Raw genomic sequence first — 15729 nt, forward strand, 5'->3', positions numbered from 1 at the left:
GTCTTACATAGCTGAGGTACACTGAGCAAGGGATTATTAGCATGCAGGCTGCAATTCTTTAAGGGCTGCTGATCTATCTGAGGTATCAGGCTTTGTCCATTTGGCACATTTCTAATTGCCTCAGGTACAGTAGTCCACTTAATCTGGTAGTAAGTCACTGAAACTACGCTGGCATTGCATCTGGGAATTGGTTTGCTAGTACTTTCAGCAGAAAACTTGCTGCTGTAGCGCATCTGGTTAAGGCGCTATATACTGACAGGAGCTCTCCTGGTGGCATAATAAATCCACCTCCACGAGAGGCAGTAGCTATATCAGCAGGAGATGCTCTCCCACCAACACAGCGCTGTCCACACTGGCACTTAGATGGTGTAACTTATGTTGCTCAGGGGAGTGACTTATTCACTGTAAGCTATTAGTAGTGTAGACCTGGCCTAAGTTAAAAGAAAGTCTGACAGCAACACCCAGAGGTTAGGAGCTATGTTGCAAAACTGGCTAGGTCTCAATTTGTTGAGATTGTTTGCTGTACCCAGGGGAAAAGGGCAGAGACCATTCTGTAGGAGAATATTAAACACCTGACAGTCCAAATACAGAAAAGACTAATTTTAAAGCAATGCCCCACACATATGCATTAGATTCCTTCATACTGTTTTAAACTCCCCATTCCAGCACACAATATCACTTCGAGCCTTCTTCTTTTCCACATTTTCTTGAGTAAGGCTTTAGTGCATCTCAGCTGTGGAACAACCCACAGAAACCAGTGTTTATTGGCTCTTGAGTGCTGGGATATTTTTGAGAAGTAGTTGTCTTGGCAAATACTTTAGTCTATTGAATAAACTCAGAGAAAGAACTGAAACTGAAATTCAGGCTTGCAAAATCGCTTTCTGAACCACATGAATTTCTGTCTAAAAACCATAAAGAAATGCTGGAATTTTTTTTTTTTTAATTAATGGAGATATCCCATCTCCTAGAACTGGAAGGGACCTCGAAAGGTCATTGAGTCCAGCCCCCTGCCTTCACTAGCAGGACCAAGTACTGATTTTGCCCCAGATCCCCAAGTGGCCCACTCAAGGATTGAACTCACAACCCTGGGTTTAGTAGGCCAATGCTCAAACCACTGAGCTATCCCTCCCCCTAATCTGTTTAGAAATCTGTTTAGAAGTTTCCAATGAGCTTGAAAATACTTCTGTCTGTCCAGTTTAGTTTAACTACCTGTATTGTAATAGATGGAAAAATATAAGCCCCACAAAAAAATCCAAGTTGATTTAACAGCACCCCAATAAATACAGGCCTGTTTCTCAACTGAAAAAAAAATTGTGTTGAATATTTTCCTTGTGCACATTTGACAGATACAAACTATTCCAAGTCCACCCACTGGGAGGGAATACATGAAAGTTTTTTTAGTAATTTTCTGTATCATAAAATGTGCTAATAACATAATGAAAACTACAGTGTAAAAAATGAACAGACCTGTAAGCGTAGAGAATTAATTGTAAGACAGAATATCAAAATCTAATTACTTGCTGGCAAACAGCATAGGTGCACTGTTGTAGATGGAGTCATACGACCTTAAAATGCAAATTAACATAAAAAAACAAAGTAACTCTGAGGGGAATTTTCATCCTGGGTGCAGTGATTTTTTTTTAAACAAGTACTGTGTGTTTCTGTTGCTGCATAGATCAAATTTTCCTTCGCAGATTTGCTTTCTTGCTTTAATTCTAACAGCATGCAGGTTGTTCTGTTTTACTGTTGAGCACATCCTCAAAGAAGCTATACAGGAGGCCGCTTGCTTACACATCTTAAAATAGTGGGTAGCTCAAATGAGTTCTGATAGGGAGCTTTTAGCTGTAATTCTAACTTATTTGGGTGATTAAATATAGTAATCTGCATAGAGCTAGTAGCCTTTAACAAGACACAAATGACACCCACACCCATAAGAAGAAAAAGAAGAGAAAAAAACCAGTCAGCTCTTACTTTAAATTGACCTTCAAGATGACTGTTAAACTTGTTCCAGTCTCTGCTTCTTTTCAGGACTCCAATGCTCTTTCATTAGTGGTTCATTTGAGTATGGAGTCCTTGAAGTAATGCATTCTCCATTCAGATTCACAATGCAGCACCACGCAGGCCCTGAGGTGGCCATCCATCCTGAAATTAAGAGGCAACATTCTCTTCTAGAATTGCACTTTATCAGAATCATTAGGGGTGACAGAAGATAGTGGCAGAGGCAGCAGCAACACAGAGTGAACACAGGCACATTAAAGCAAGATAAAAAGGGTAACCAATCTCAACATAATCTGTACAGAGAGAAGCCAAAATGCTCTCCTCCAACATGACCCGTTTTTCTCTCTCTCTCGCTCTCTCTTTTTTTAACCACACACACAAACAGGAGTTTCATCTGGAGATAAAATGGCAATAGTAGGGAATGGCAAAAAACAAAAAAATCCCAAACCAACAAACTGCTTTATTAAACCAAACAAGAGGATTCTATAAGCACAGAATTAGCTCAAGTAAAAGAAAATGATATTAAAATGAATCTGCACCCCCCCCATGCCCATAAATTGGCTCTAAGTGCTGGAGCACTAACAAATGTCATTTATTAGCAGGTATATTATCTATTTTTAAAAGAATTATTTCTTCTATTTTAAAAAGAACATTTATCTAATTCAGCTCAATTTGAGGAGGACTATGAGGCATATTTTTAATATATGCAACACTTGGGCATTTCACCTAAGAATCTTGCCTGTTAAGCAGCACAGCAGAATTTAAATCTCTTATTATCAGGGATTCACCATCCTACAATCCCTTCAGGTATATAGCAATAGCAGTACATTTTATTGTTAGAGATACTGACCCAGAGATGCCTTAGATACCCCAGAGCCCAGGAAAACACAATAAATAGGAAATTGATCACAAATATTTTTAGGTTAATTCTAGAGGGTCAGGAGTAATTAAACTATACTATAGATTTCTGCAAAGTCTTTTTTCGAGTGCATAGTTCTACACAGGAACCCCTGCAAACAGAATTTGTGTGAAAGTGGTGTTCTCGTCCATCCTCCCTGTGGAAGAAAAAAGCCCGGGTAGAGACTGTCGAATCGTGGAAGTCAATGGTGGTGTCGGAGAGAAGGCTTTGGATTCTTTGACCATGGGATAGGCAGAGACAGACTCCACTTAACGAAGAGAGGGAAGAGCATCTTTGCAAGTAGGCTGGCTAACCTAATGAGCAGGGCTTTAAACTAGGTTCACTGGGGGAAGGAGATCAAAGCCCTGAGGTAAGTGGGATGCCGGGAGGAAGCACAAGCAGGAGAGCGCAAGAGGGGAGGACTCCTGTCTCATACTGAGAAAGCGGGACGATCAACCAGTTATCTTACGTGCCTATACACAGCAAGAAGCCTGGGAAACAAGCAGGGAGAACTGGAAGTCCTGGCACAGTCAAGGAATTATGATGTGATTGGAATAACAGAGACCTAGTGGGATAAATCACATACTGGAGTACTGTCATGGATGGGTATAAACTGTTCAGGAAGGACAGACAGGACAGAAAAGGTGGGGGCGTTGCATTGTATGTAAGAGAGCAGTATGAGTGCTCAGAGCTCCAGTATGAAACTGCAGAAAAACCTGAGTGTCTTTGGATTAAGTTTAGAAGTGGGAGCAACAAAGGTGATGTCGTGGTGGGAGTCTGCTATAGATCATCAGACCAGGGGGATGAGGTGGACAAGGCTTTCTTCCGGAAACTAACAGAAGTTACTAGATCACAGGCCCTGGTTCTCATGGGGGACTTCAATCACCCCGATATCTGCTGGAAGAGCAATACAGCAGTGCACAGACAATCCAGGAAGTTTTGGGAAAGTGTAGGGGACAATTTCCTGGTGCAAATGCTGGAGGAACCAACTAGGGGCAGAGCTCTTCTTGACCTGCTGCTCACAAACAGGGAAGAATTTAGTAGGGGAAGCAAAAGTGGATGGGAACCTGGGAGGCAGTAACCATGAGATGGTAGAGTTCAGGATCCTGACACAAGGAAGAAAGGAGAGCAGCAAAACACAGACCCTGGACTTCAGAAAAGCAGACTTTGACTCCCTCGGGGAACTGATGGGCAGGATCCCCTGGGATAATAACATGAGGGGGAAAGGAGGCCAGGAGAGCTGGCTGTATTTTAAAGAATCCTTATTGAGGTTGCAGGAACAAACCATCCCGATGTGTAGGAAGAATAGTAAATATGGCTGGCAACCAGCTTGGCTTAACTGTGATCATGGCGATCGGGGGAGGTCCCGGATGACTGGAAAAAGGCTAATGTAGTGCCCATCTTTAAAAAAGGGAAGAAGGGGCATCTGGGGAACTACAGGCCAGTCAGCCTCACCTCAATCCTTGGAAAAATCATGGAGCAGGTCCTCAAGGAATCAATTATGAAGCACTTAGAGGAGAGGAAAGTGATCAGGAAGAGTCAGCATGGATTCACCAAGAGCAAGTCATGCCTGACTAACCTAATTGCCTTCTATGAGGAGATAACTGGCTCTGTGGATGTGTTATTCCTTGACTTTACAAAGCTTTTGATACGGTCTCCCACAGTATTCTTGCCGGCAAGTTGAAGTATGGGCTGGATGAATGAACTTATAAGGTGGATAGAAAGCTGGCTAGATCGTCGGGCTCAACGCGTTGTGATCAATGGCTCCATGTCTAGTTGTCAGCCGGTATCAAGCGTAGTGCCCCAAGGGTCGGTCCTGGGGCCGGTTTTGTTCAGTATCTTCACTAATGATCTGGAGAATGGCATTGACTGCACTCTCAGCAAGTTTGCAGATGATACTAAACTGGGAGGAGTGGTAGATATGCTGTCGGGTAGGGATAGGATACAGAGGGACCTAGACAAATTAGAGGATTGGGCCAAATAAATCTGATGAGGTTCAACAAGGACAAGTTCAGAGTCCTGCACTTAGGACGGAAGAATCCCATGCACTGCTACAGACTAGGGACCGAGTGGCTAAGCAGCAGTTCTGCAGAAAAGGACCTAGGGGTTACAGTGGACAAGAAGCTGGATAGGAGTCAACAGTGTGCCCTTGTTGCCAAGAAGGCTAATGGCATTTTGGGCTGTATAAGTAGGGGCATTGCTAGCAGATCAAGGGACACGATCATTCCCCTCTATTCGACATTGGTGAGGCCTCATCTGGAGTACTGTGTTCAGTTTTGGGCCCCACACTACAAGAAGGATGTGGAAAAATTGGAAAGAGTCCAGCGGAGGGCAACAAAAATTATTCGGGGGCTGGAGCACGTGACTTATGAGGAGAGGTTGAGGAACTGGGATTGTTTAGTCTGCAGAAGAGAAGAATGAGGGAGGATTTGATAGCTGCTTTCAAGTACCTGAAAGGGGGTTCCAAAGAGGATGGATCTAGACTCTTCTCAATGGTACCACATAATAGAACAAGGAGTAATGGTCTCAAGTTGCAGTGGGGGAGGTTTAGGTTAGATATTAGGAAAAACTTTTTCACTAAGAGGGTGGTGAAGCACTGGAATGGGTTACCTAGGGAGATGGTGGAATCTCCTTCCTTAGAGGTTTTGAATATCAGGCTTGACAAAGTCCTGTCTGGGATGATTTAGTTGGGGATTGGTCCTGCTTTCAGCAGGGGGCTGGGCTAGATGACCTCCTGAGGTCCCTTCCAACCCTCATATTATATGAATTACTTGTTTTAGCCACTCCATGGGCAAATGCAAACATCCCCCAGACTCTCCTTAAAACATCTGGCTTATAAACTGGTTTGATCTGAACCTGTGATCTAGACATAAAAGTACCACCTTCTACTACCAATCTTTTGAGCAACCCTGTCACCCAATTCACATTCCTGAATGCTTTGGTAAGTGTTTTTTGTATATGGCAGCAATTTTTGAAAAAGGGATGAAATGTCCCACTAAAGCCCCCCCTTTTTTGACAGAGAAGGGGTGCACCTAGTTCTTGCTTGGAGTGTGAGGACATAACCACAGAGCCGTACCTTCAGAAGCAACTAGAGAACTCCCTGATATGTAGGTTTGGTACCTCCAACTCTTCCTCTTTCAGGTGCACTCTCCCAACCCCAACCCCCAGGCCCATGAGCCCTTCTCACAGGAACCTCAGTCCTCGAGGAAGCCCACACTACTGTCCCCTCACAGGAACCCCACCTTCCCCCATCCTGGCCTCCGCTCGCAAGCCTCAGGTCTGTCTGTCCTTCCCAGCACCACATGACCTATGTAGTGCTGGCTGAGCAGCTTACAGTTGCTCGTTTCAATATGGCAGGTTTCTTTTTCCAAGGAGGGGGGAAAAAAACCCAAAACCAGCACACTACAACCAGCAGCCCAGCCAACCAGTCAAAAAACCAGCAAGGCCAATTAAAAACCCTACTGACCAAGAAGTCTCTCTTTATTAATCTCCCCCAGCAACACACCCTGGTCCGCTCTAATAACTTTGGAGGACAAGGAATTTGATAACTAACTACTCCACATGGCCCGCTGCACAGGGGTGAATTTCACTCTTTTCCAGTATCTCGAGTGGGAGGTCAGTGTCAGTATTGAGGGACCGGGGGACCAGAATTGCGACAGGAAGCGCTCCCACGGGGCAGGCGACCAAGATCTGCGCCGAGGGGACAACTGGCAGGAGGGTGAACGGTGCTGGTAGAAGGAAGACCGGCGCCTCCCCCAAGGAGATCCCCGTTGAGATGGCAGGAACCATAATCGCGGTGCCAGTGACAGAGCACGAGCCCCAGAGGATCTGTGCCGAGACGCTGGAGGCCCGCGGGCATGGAGATGGAGAGCGTTGCCTTGTTTGCTCCACTACCCTGAGGGGGTCTTAGCAGCAGGCTTGCCCTCATAGGGAGCCTTTGCTGTGTGCTGGCAGTGCGAGCGGAGGCCTCTGCTTTCTCAGCGCTGGGGAGCTTGGGAAAGCATCGATGAAGTCAGGAGTTTGGGTCCCCTACCACTCCCAGGAGTTGGTGGTGGATCCTTTAAGGGGCTAAAGGCCCTGACTGGGGAAGACACGTTCACATGGCTCCGGAGTGGCTGGGCAGCCCGAACCGGGTCCTTTGCCCAATGCCCCATGGCCTTTCTTGTCTAGGGCCGGGGAACCATGCTTCCTTGCTTTCTTTCTGGGCACCGGCGACGGGGAGTGGTGTTGGGTTGAGCCCCGTGCCGAAGGTGCGCTGTGCACCGTGGCCGAGATACTAGGTGAGTCTTGGTGGGACAGCTCGGAAGCCAGACAAAGGGCAGCCTCCATGAGGAGATCCCGCAAATGAATATCCCGATCTTTCTGAGTCCTGGGTCGAAAATTTTTACAAATACAACACTTGTCCTTCACATGCGATTCCTGCAAGCACTTGAGCAGCTGCTGTGCGGTTTACTTACAGGCATAGGCCTGTTCCAGTTCACACAGGGCTTTAAACCCCAAGGCATGCCCCACCTGGGGCGAAGTCTCCGCTGGGACTCTAACTTCTAACTCCACTTAACTACTCAACACTAACTATTTACAAGGCCCTAAGGCTCAAAGTCAGAAGAGAAACTGCTAGCCCTTGCTATGCAAGGAAAGGTGCTCTGACTAATCACCTCAAGCAGTAAGAAGGAACTGAGAGGGCATAGGGCTGGCTCGCCTTATATACCAATGCATGAGCATGGCACTCAAGGGGGCGCCACAGCTGGCCCTACAGATACTGCTAAGGCAAATATCACAGATGACTGCACACTTGGGCACACGCACACCTAGAATGGAATTGACATGAGCAAGCACTCGAAGAAGAAACCTTAATATATTTAAAATGAAAAGGTCTTCACAAGTTTTGAAAAAATTAAGGCTTAAATATCACTGGGCAGTTCAATTGATTTGTGTCCATTTTGTAATTGGAAAACTCTCCGTGTTCTAGTTCCACACAGCTGGCATTTTGATTTGCAAGTGAATCCCGGTCTTCTAGTTATACAATACCGAGTATGTGAATTGAGAAATAGGAATTCTTACTCTCCAATCCTCTCTAACGGAGCTGAAAATCCCATGATTTTTAAGTGAGCATTTTTCATGAAAGAAGTATCTCCTGGGAAGCTTTAGATTTCCACTTTCAACCAAATTGTAGGGCAAAGCCCACAATAAGAGACGAAAAAAGCCAGCATACCTTATTTCTAACAAAATGGAACATGTGAAAGACATGCATTATTCAATATCAGCCAGTATCAACCAGACTATCGTATGGTTTTCAATGGGACTGCTTCTCAGATACTATAAGTGTTCACTGGAGAAATCAGTTGTTGGGTCTAGCTAAGGTCAATTGTTAATTTCTAAAATACAGTTTGTCCAAAATGAACCAGGTGAACAGAAAAAATGTTGAATTGACACCAGTCTATCACATCTTTAAATCTGTTCTCATGTATTCTTGAATTTCATTGCTGTTCATATGTTAAGTATACTGAACCTACTAAACGAGGAGTACCAGTTAGTATGTTGTATTAATGCAAAATTCAAATTATCATTATTGTCCCATTATACTGTGCAGCCCTTTATTTCAAGGGCCTTAGCTGGAGGCCAATTAAAGTAATACAAAAATTCTAACAAGGCATACCTTTCAGCCAATGATCATACAATATTAAATGTATATAATGTAACTTACGCCCTGATCCTGCAAGCTGTTCCATAAGGGCAGACCCTGTACCCACAGAAATGAAAGATAGTCTTGTGATTAAGACACTGGCCTGAGACTCAAGGGATCTGAATTCAGTATGTGGCTCTGCTACAGTCTTCCCATTTGACCTTGGACAAGTTGTCTGATCTCTCTGGACCACCCATGCATCTGACGAAGTGGGCATTCACCCACGAAAGCTTATGTTCCAATACATCTGTTAGTCTGTAAGGTGCCACAGGACTCTTTGTCGCTCTGTACCACAGTTCTCCATCTGTCAAGGGGGGCTAACAATAGGAACTTTCTCACAGCCTGTGTCTCTCTTATCTATTTAGACTAAGTTCTTCAGAAAAGGGATTGTCTCTTACTGTGCAGGTGTATGTTGTCTCGCACAATGGAGCCCACAATCTTGGCTGGAAGCCTCTAGGCACTATATAATGCAAATAATAAATAATAATGTGCTCTTGTGTGCTGGGACAATGTCTTTTGATATGTTTGTACAACATCTAGCCCTCTGGGGCCTTTAGGTGCTGTTGTACCACAACTAATAAGGTAGCACAGTACAGTGGTAGTTCTTGGAGAAATAGGGCAGCAATCATTAATAAGTGTTTAATGCACTAGTAAATCTTGTTTCTGATTTGTTATTGAGGCACATGGTGATGAGTGCAATGTAGGAACCTGAACAGAATCTAGGGATCACTCTTGCCTCTCTCACATCCTGTTTTTGAGGGGAGGTATATGGGAATGTCTCACCTAACATATTTAAAAGTGATAAATTGGGAAATTACTAATTGGATCAATAATCTGATGGCTATTCCTGGCTCTTCTTCCAGATCAGAATGTTCTCAAGTGTTGTGATTTTAAAGCATAAACTACCCGTTGCAGGTTCACCTTGCCAGTGGCAAACAAAGCGGTTTACCATATTAGGCCATGTCTACACTAGCGAGCTTACAGAGGCAGAGCTGTACCAATGCAGCAGCACTGCTGTAAGATCACGCATGTAGCCGCTCTATGCCGACAGGAGAGAGCTTGCCCGTTGACATAATAAAACTACCTCAACAAGTGGTGGTAGCTAGGTTGACATAGCGCTGTGAACATTACCACTTATGTCAGTGAAACTTATGTCACTCAGAGTTGTGCTTTTTCATAAATTTTGCCGATATAAGTGGTAGTGTAGACATGGGCTTAGAGCAGTGTTTCTCAACCCGCGGCCCAATCAGCACAGAGCTGCAGCCCATGAGACATCCTGAGGGCCATACAGGTAGCATTGGATGTGGCCCACATAACACATTGTGCGCCACACATGCAGCCCACAATGGTAAATAGGTTGAGAAACACTGCCTTAGAGTAACACAGTGAGAGATTCAGCTTTATTTACTGACCCTGTAAGTTGTTTTGCTGCTGCCTCTCCTCGCTTCACACATAACTCTGGTAATTTAGTATGTAAAATAAGTGATTTTGTTAGTTTTATTCCACCTGAGAAATAGATTATGCTCCAGGGGGAAACAGATGTGCCAGAACCAATAAGAAAAGCTCAGATACTCTACCATTACAGACGGGGGAAAAAAGAAGAAAAAATATCTTTGTTCTCTGGTTATTGATGTACAAACAGCTTACAATCTATAAAACGAGCAATCTGAAGGTACTGAAGGAGGGCTGTGTAGCCAAAAGCTATACAAGACTCTTATAATCCAATCTTCCCAAATTGAATTCCTTGTAGTCTATGCATTAGAATGTGGAAGAACTTTGTTGGAATCATATTTAATACATCAATGATGTCTCTCTATTGCTCCTAGCAGCGGTTGGGAAAACATCCTAAGAATCTTCTTGTTTCTGTGGGCTTCTTGCTTCAATAAGAAAGAGAGGATGAGGGTGGATACACTCCCTCTGTCCTCCTAGTGCTTTGATAGGGAGACAGCATAATCCACTCCCTTTGCTAGTGCTTCAAAAGGGACATCAGAAACAAATTAAACAAGTCTAGAGATGGCTGACAAACAAAACATCAATGGTAAGGCTACACTAATAGTCACACCATTACTAGGAACTGGAGCTAGAGAACGGGTGGATTTCCTCAGTGCAGAGAAGGAAAGAAAGATATACATGGCAGAGATATATAAGTTAATCAACATGATGAAGAAAGTATATTGGGCACTTTTATTCACCTCTCTCATTTTGCAAGAGCATGAAAAGGAAAGGCAAAATATTTAACACTGATAAAAGGAAATAAGTTTTATTACTCAAAGAATAATTTACCTGTGGCATTGAGTGCCACAAGGTATCTTTGTGGCCAAGAGCTTAGAAAGATTCAAGAAAAGGAATGGATATTTATCTGAATAAGAATGTACACAAAGTTACATTAGAATGATAAATAATATAAGCCCTCCTCTTTCAGGGCATAAACCAACCACTAACCCACAAGGATTAGAAAGAAACTTCTTCCATAGGAAGTTTATTCCATTACTGTCCACTGCAGGAATTCTAGCAATTTCCTCTGAAGCACTGAATAGGTTACAGGCCAGACATGGTATGGCAATTATTGGGATTCTCATAGTTCATATTACACAAAACATCTCCATGAAAAACACCACAATGTCTTTTTGATTTTATGGAGACTGAACTGTTGAATAATTCAAGTAATTGAGTATGGCGTAGCACCTTAAACAATTGCTAACAAACGCCTATTTTAAATGGACAACTTAATCCATTTTAAAAGACTAAATGAGCATTTTGGGTGTATGCAAATGTTTGAATTTCCCTTTAACAATTAGCCCTTAAACTTGAAAAGGGCCTCATGTTATGTCCTGGGAGTGGTTCCAGCCCTCCAGGCAAGGTGACAGGGTGTGCAATTATTTCTTGCACTGTTGTTTAGGTGTTATGAATTTGAGCAGAGCCATGGGATGGAAAGTAGCACTGAGTGGTTCCAAATGTTGTAACTGTAATTAGAGCAATAAAAACTCAGCAGTCAGGCATTAGTGTTAGCTAATTGAAAGCACTGGGCAGTTAAACATCCTGAAGCAATGCCAACAAGGGCAATTATCACGTGTTGCATGCATTTGAGAAACTTTTATTGAACTGCTAGTCAGTGCCTCAAGTGTACATCAGGTGAGAGCATCTGTCATGCTTTTATCAAAGGGCCGGTACCTGCTCAGGGCAGTGATTGGATTAGATCACAGTAGCTGCAGACATTCTGGAGTGACAGAGTCAGAATGATGGATGGTCAGAACAGTCACAGGAAGGTCTGAATACAGTGAACTTATAAAGGGATTTAGCTTCTTCAAATGATTATGGGCCACATCAATCACTACTTGAGAATTACCCATACAGAGGTCAGGTAACTCCTTCAGGTGCCCAAGCATACTTCCCTAGTTCTTTCTATGCAGTGGGAGCTTCCCAAATTGGCAGAAACACATGGAAGAAGAAATATATGGATAGTAAACTGTCCACCAGTCGTACCAAGCCACAGACACCTCACCCAATTTAACCTGCCACCCGAAGAGTCTTTCCTTTGGGTGATGATTATCATCAGCAAAGAGGCAGCACTTCTAGAAAAAGTGGTAAGTGAATAATAGAAATAGAGATAGTCAAGCAGCAATATCTGTTTTCTTCCCAAAAGGGGCACCGTCTCATGGATGAGGGCATAAAGGTACCTTCTAGGTCACAGGTGGGCAAATTACGGCCCGCGGGACTGTCCTGCCTGGCCCTTGAGCTCCCGGCACGGGAAGCTAGCCAGCCTCCGGCCCCTCCCCTGCAGCCTCAGCTTGCCATGGCACCAGCGCTCTGGGCGGCGGGGCTGCGAGCTCCTACTGGGTAACGCGGAGGCATGGCTGGCTCTGGCTGGGCGGCGGGGCTGCCAGACATGCTGCTTTGAGCAGCATAAGGGGGCGAAGACCGAGGGGGGCACGGTTGGATAAGGGGCAGGGGGCGGTTGGATGGGGAGGAGGTTCAGGGGAAGGTCAGGGAATGGTGTGGGAGGGTGGATGGGCGTGGGAGTTCCGGGGGGCAGGAAGTGGGAGGGGACTGATAGGGGGCAGGGGTTAGCCTGTTTGGGGTGGCACAGGCTTCCCTACATGGCCGTCCATACAGTTTTGGAACCCCGATGTGGCCCTCAGGCCAAAAAGTTTGCCCACCCCTGTTCTAGGTCATTATCTTCAATTTCATGCCTCACACAGAAAAGAATGCACACTAAATTGGTACAGATCTTCCCATGCCATGTTTTAATATCTAAAAATAATACACTGCTAACTCGATATAACATGAATTCGGATATAATGTGGTAAAGCAGTGCTCCGGGGGGGCGGGGCTGCGCACTACAATGGATCAAAGCAAGTTCAATATAACATGGTTTCACCTATAACGCAGTAAGATTTTTTGGCTCCCGAGGACAGCGTTATAGCGAGGTAGAGGTGTATCTCTAAGTAATTCTAAGACATAACCAAGAAGTGTTAGCCAGTTTAAATGTAGTTTAATGGGCTTACTCAGCACAAAGTTTCTGCTCGGATACTGGATACAGGTTTGTAGAATTATCTTAGCTCTGAGCAGAAGGCTGTCTTGGTTAGGGTTATGGTTGATAGACTCATAATAGGCATGGCATCAAAACAACATCTTCCACACGAGTCCCGGATGACTTCTTAATCCTCCTAACTCTCCCTAGTGCAGGGAATGATATTTTATAGGAAATTTTCTTCCTGCAAACCTTTCTGGAGCTGGCACTTTAAAATTTGGCAGAACCAAGTAGCTGTAGCCCTAACAGAGCCATTTTGCAACTGGCAGCTATTTGCTGAATCATCCACACCCCCCGGGCCCAGTTTGTAAGTTCCCATTATGTTTTCTCTTTTTCATTACTGAAGGTATGGCACATTTTCACAGTAAGGATGACTTAAATCAGGGTTTCCACTATCTATCTACAATGCTTCATTTGAGAGGTGAGGTATTATTTAATAAAACAAGTGGGTATAAATTTGTTGCTTGATTAAAGAGTTTTGTCCATCTCCATCCAGTTGATATTTATTTTACAAAATAAATGCATGTTTATAAACAAAGTATCTGGAGGGTTTGGGGATTTTATTGGTAATATGCAGCTTTTGCAAAGTGTTGTCTATCTGGAGGAACCTACCTTCACTGTATTTCTGTGCAAAGACTGAAAAAAGCCTCATCTACTCTGTTGGAATCTGAGATCACTTTCTGGTAATGAACCACTGGAAAGATTTCCCCCTCCCCCCTAGAGTGTGTGAAAACGATCACTCTAAACCAGATACGTGCAAATTTCCTGGGTAGACAGAGACCCATTTTCCAAAGTACCTCAATTACTCAAGGTTCAGCAGTTCAGTACATCTCCAGCTCTTTAGGTGACAATGACTGATAATGGAGGGAGACACAGGTGGCTTTAGGAACCCATTTTAAAAGTTTGAGTCAGTTCTAATTGACAGTTCTTTTTGCCTGCAGAAGATAGTTCCTGTTGCATAGAAAAGTGCAGTTATTTTTCCCTACAGAGTGCGTGGGGAGGTGGAAAAGTAGGAAATATAAAAACACAGTTTCCTATTGAGTGGACTAAATCCTAAAGAGAAAAAAAAAAGGCAAATTGCCACTTATGGAAGAAGTTTAGTTACCTTCTATTTGCAAAAGAATTAGACATGGAGGAGCTGTGCTTTTGCAGCTGAAATATGGGTTCATAAAGGGATTGCTGATTCTAATAAAGTCTCAAGTAGAGCACCTTGAGGTTCATAGAAACATGAAGAAAAGAAATTGGCAGATATTCAGCCTGCAGTATCTTAAAACAAAATTATAAACAGCAATGCTAAAGTAGTGGAGGTGCATGACCTTACATATTTTCATGCAGAGAATTTAATATAACATGACAGCAACTTTATCACTAAACATAAGAAACAGGAGTGTGTTCACAAAAGGGTCATATAGATTGATAACATAATTCAAATTAAAGATCCCTGTGATGAGGCTTCACTTAGAAAAGCACTGAAAGGCATTTATGAGAAGAAATACAGTATTGCAGTGTTTCCCAAACTTGGGACGCTGCTCATGTAGGGAAAGCCCCTGGCGGGCCAGACCGGTTTGTTTACCTACCATGTCCGCAGGTCCGGCTGATCGCGGTTCCCACTGGCCGCGGTTCGCTGCTCCAGACTAATGGGAGCTGCTGGAAGTGGCGGCCAGTACGTTCCTCAGCCCACTCCGCTTCCCGCAGCTCCCATTGGCCTGGAGCCGCGATTGGCTGGACCTGCGGACGTGGCAGGTAAACAAACCGGTCCGGCCCATTTTTCCAGGGACTTTCCCTACACAAGCGGCATCCCAAATTTGGGAAACACTGCAGTATTGGATTATGAGCCTTCAGAAAACACTTTCTAATAAGATTGTAAGTAAATTAAATATATGGATAATGTAGGGAAAGAAAAATCTTCCTAGTTACACGTATAAAGCATCAATAAATACCTCTTGAGCACTTCTATCACATAAGCTAAGATGCCATTTATAAATTACTTGGACGTATTGAGTATGGAACATTAACATTTTTAAACTAAGAGCATTTACAATGTGAACTGAAGGAACATCTAGCTAATAAAACATTCATTCATTTGCAGATTTTTTTTTTACACCGTAGATAAAGCACTAATGAATGTTATAGGAGAAAAAACTGTCCCAGCTAATGAGAGATCAAATCTAATTGCAGGGTGTCCTGGAAGCATACTCTGTGGGTTGAGTGGCTGGAGAACTCTAGGACTACAGCTTAATTAAATGGCATTTTGAAGATGTCAGGATGGGTGCATCTTGTGTGTATGGAATTAAAATAATGAAGTTAATTTATGAAGTGAGTACTGGCTGAGTGCAGATAAGAAATCAATTTTTCGCAATAGACAATATCAATTATTGTATCAAGGGGACTGTGCAGTAGGGATGCCTACTGAATACTAAATTATTTGGAAATATTTGGATTCAGAGTTTGATAAAACTACAATGGAAAGGTACAGGGTTAAAGTGACCTTATTATGAGCACTGATGCAGGTAGGGAGAGGAGAGAAGCACAGTCACACACAGCTTGCTGAGTTCAAAAAAGAAAGTCAGCCCTGAAAGTGTGTGCCCGAAATTGCAAAGACAATTTATTATTAGTCTT

At 43.6% G+C, this 15729-nt stretch overlaps 1 protein-coding gene across 11 annotated transcripts in view; it reads right to left on the reverse strand.

Annotated features, from left to right (window-relative positions):
* Positions 1-15729, reverse strand: part of LOC101946279 (leucine-rich repeat and fibronectin type III domain-containing protein 1-like protein) — a 226402-nt gene that overhangs the window by 127334 nt on the left and 83339 nt on the right. For 8 of the 11 annotated variants that reach the window (XM_005311123.5, XM_024111798.3, XM_005311121.5 and 5 more), the window contains exon 2: positions 1972-2142. The exons of the other annotated variants lie outside the window; for them this stretch is intronic. The gene's annotated coding sequence lies outside the window, so the exon portion shown is untranslated. The remainder of the gene's footprint in view (positions 1-1971; positions 2143-15729) is intronic. 11 annotated transcript variants of the gene reach the window in all.

Source organism: Chrysemys picta, chromosome 17 (genome assembly GCF_011386835.1).
Source record: "Chrysemys picta bellii isolate R12L10 chromosome 17, ASM1138683v2, whole genome shotgun sequence".
Taxonomy (NCBI): Eukaryota; Metazoa; Chordata; order Testudines; family Emydidae; genus Chrysemys; species Chrysemys picta.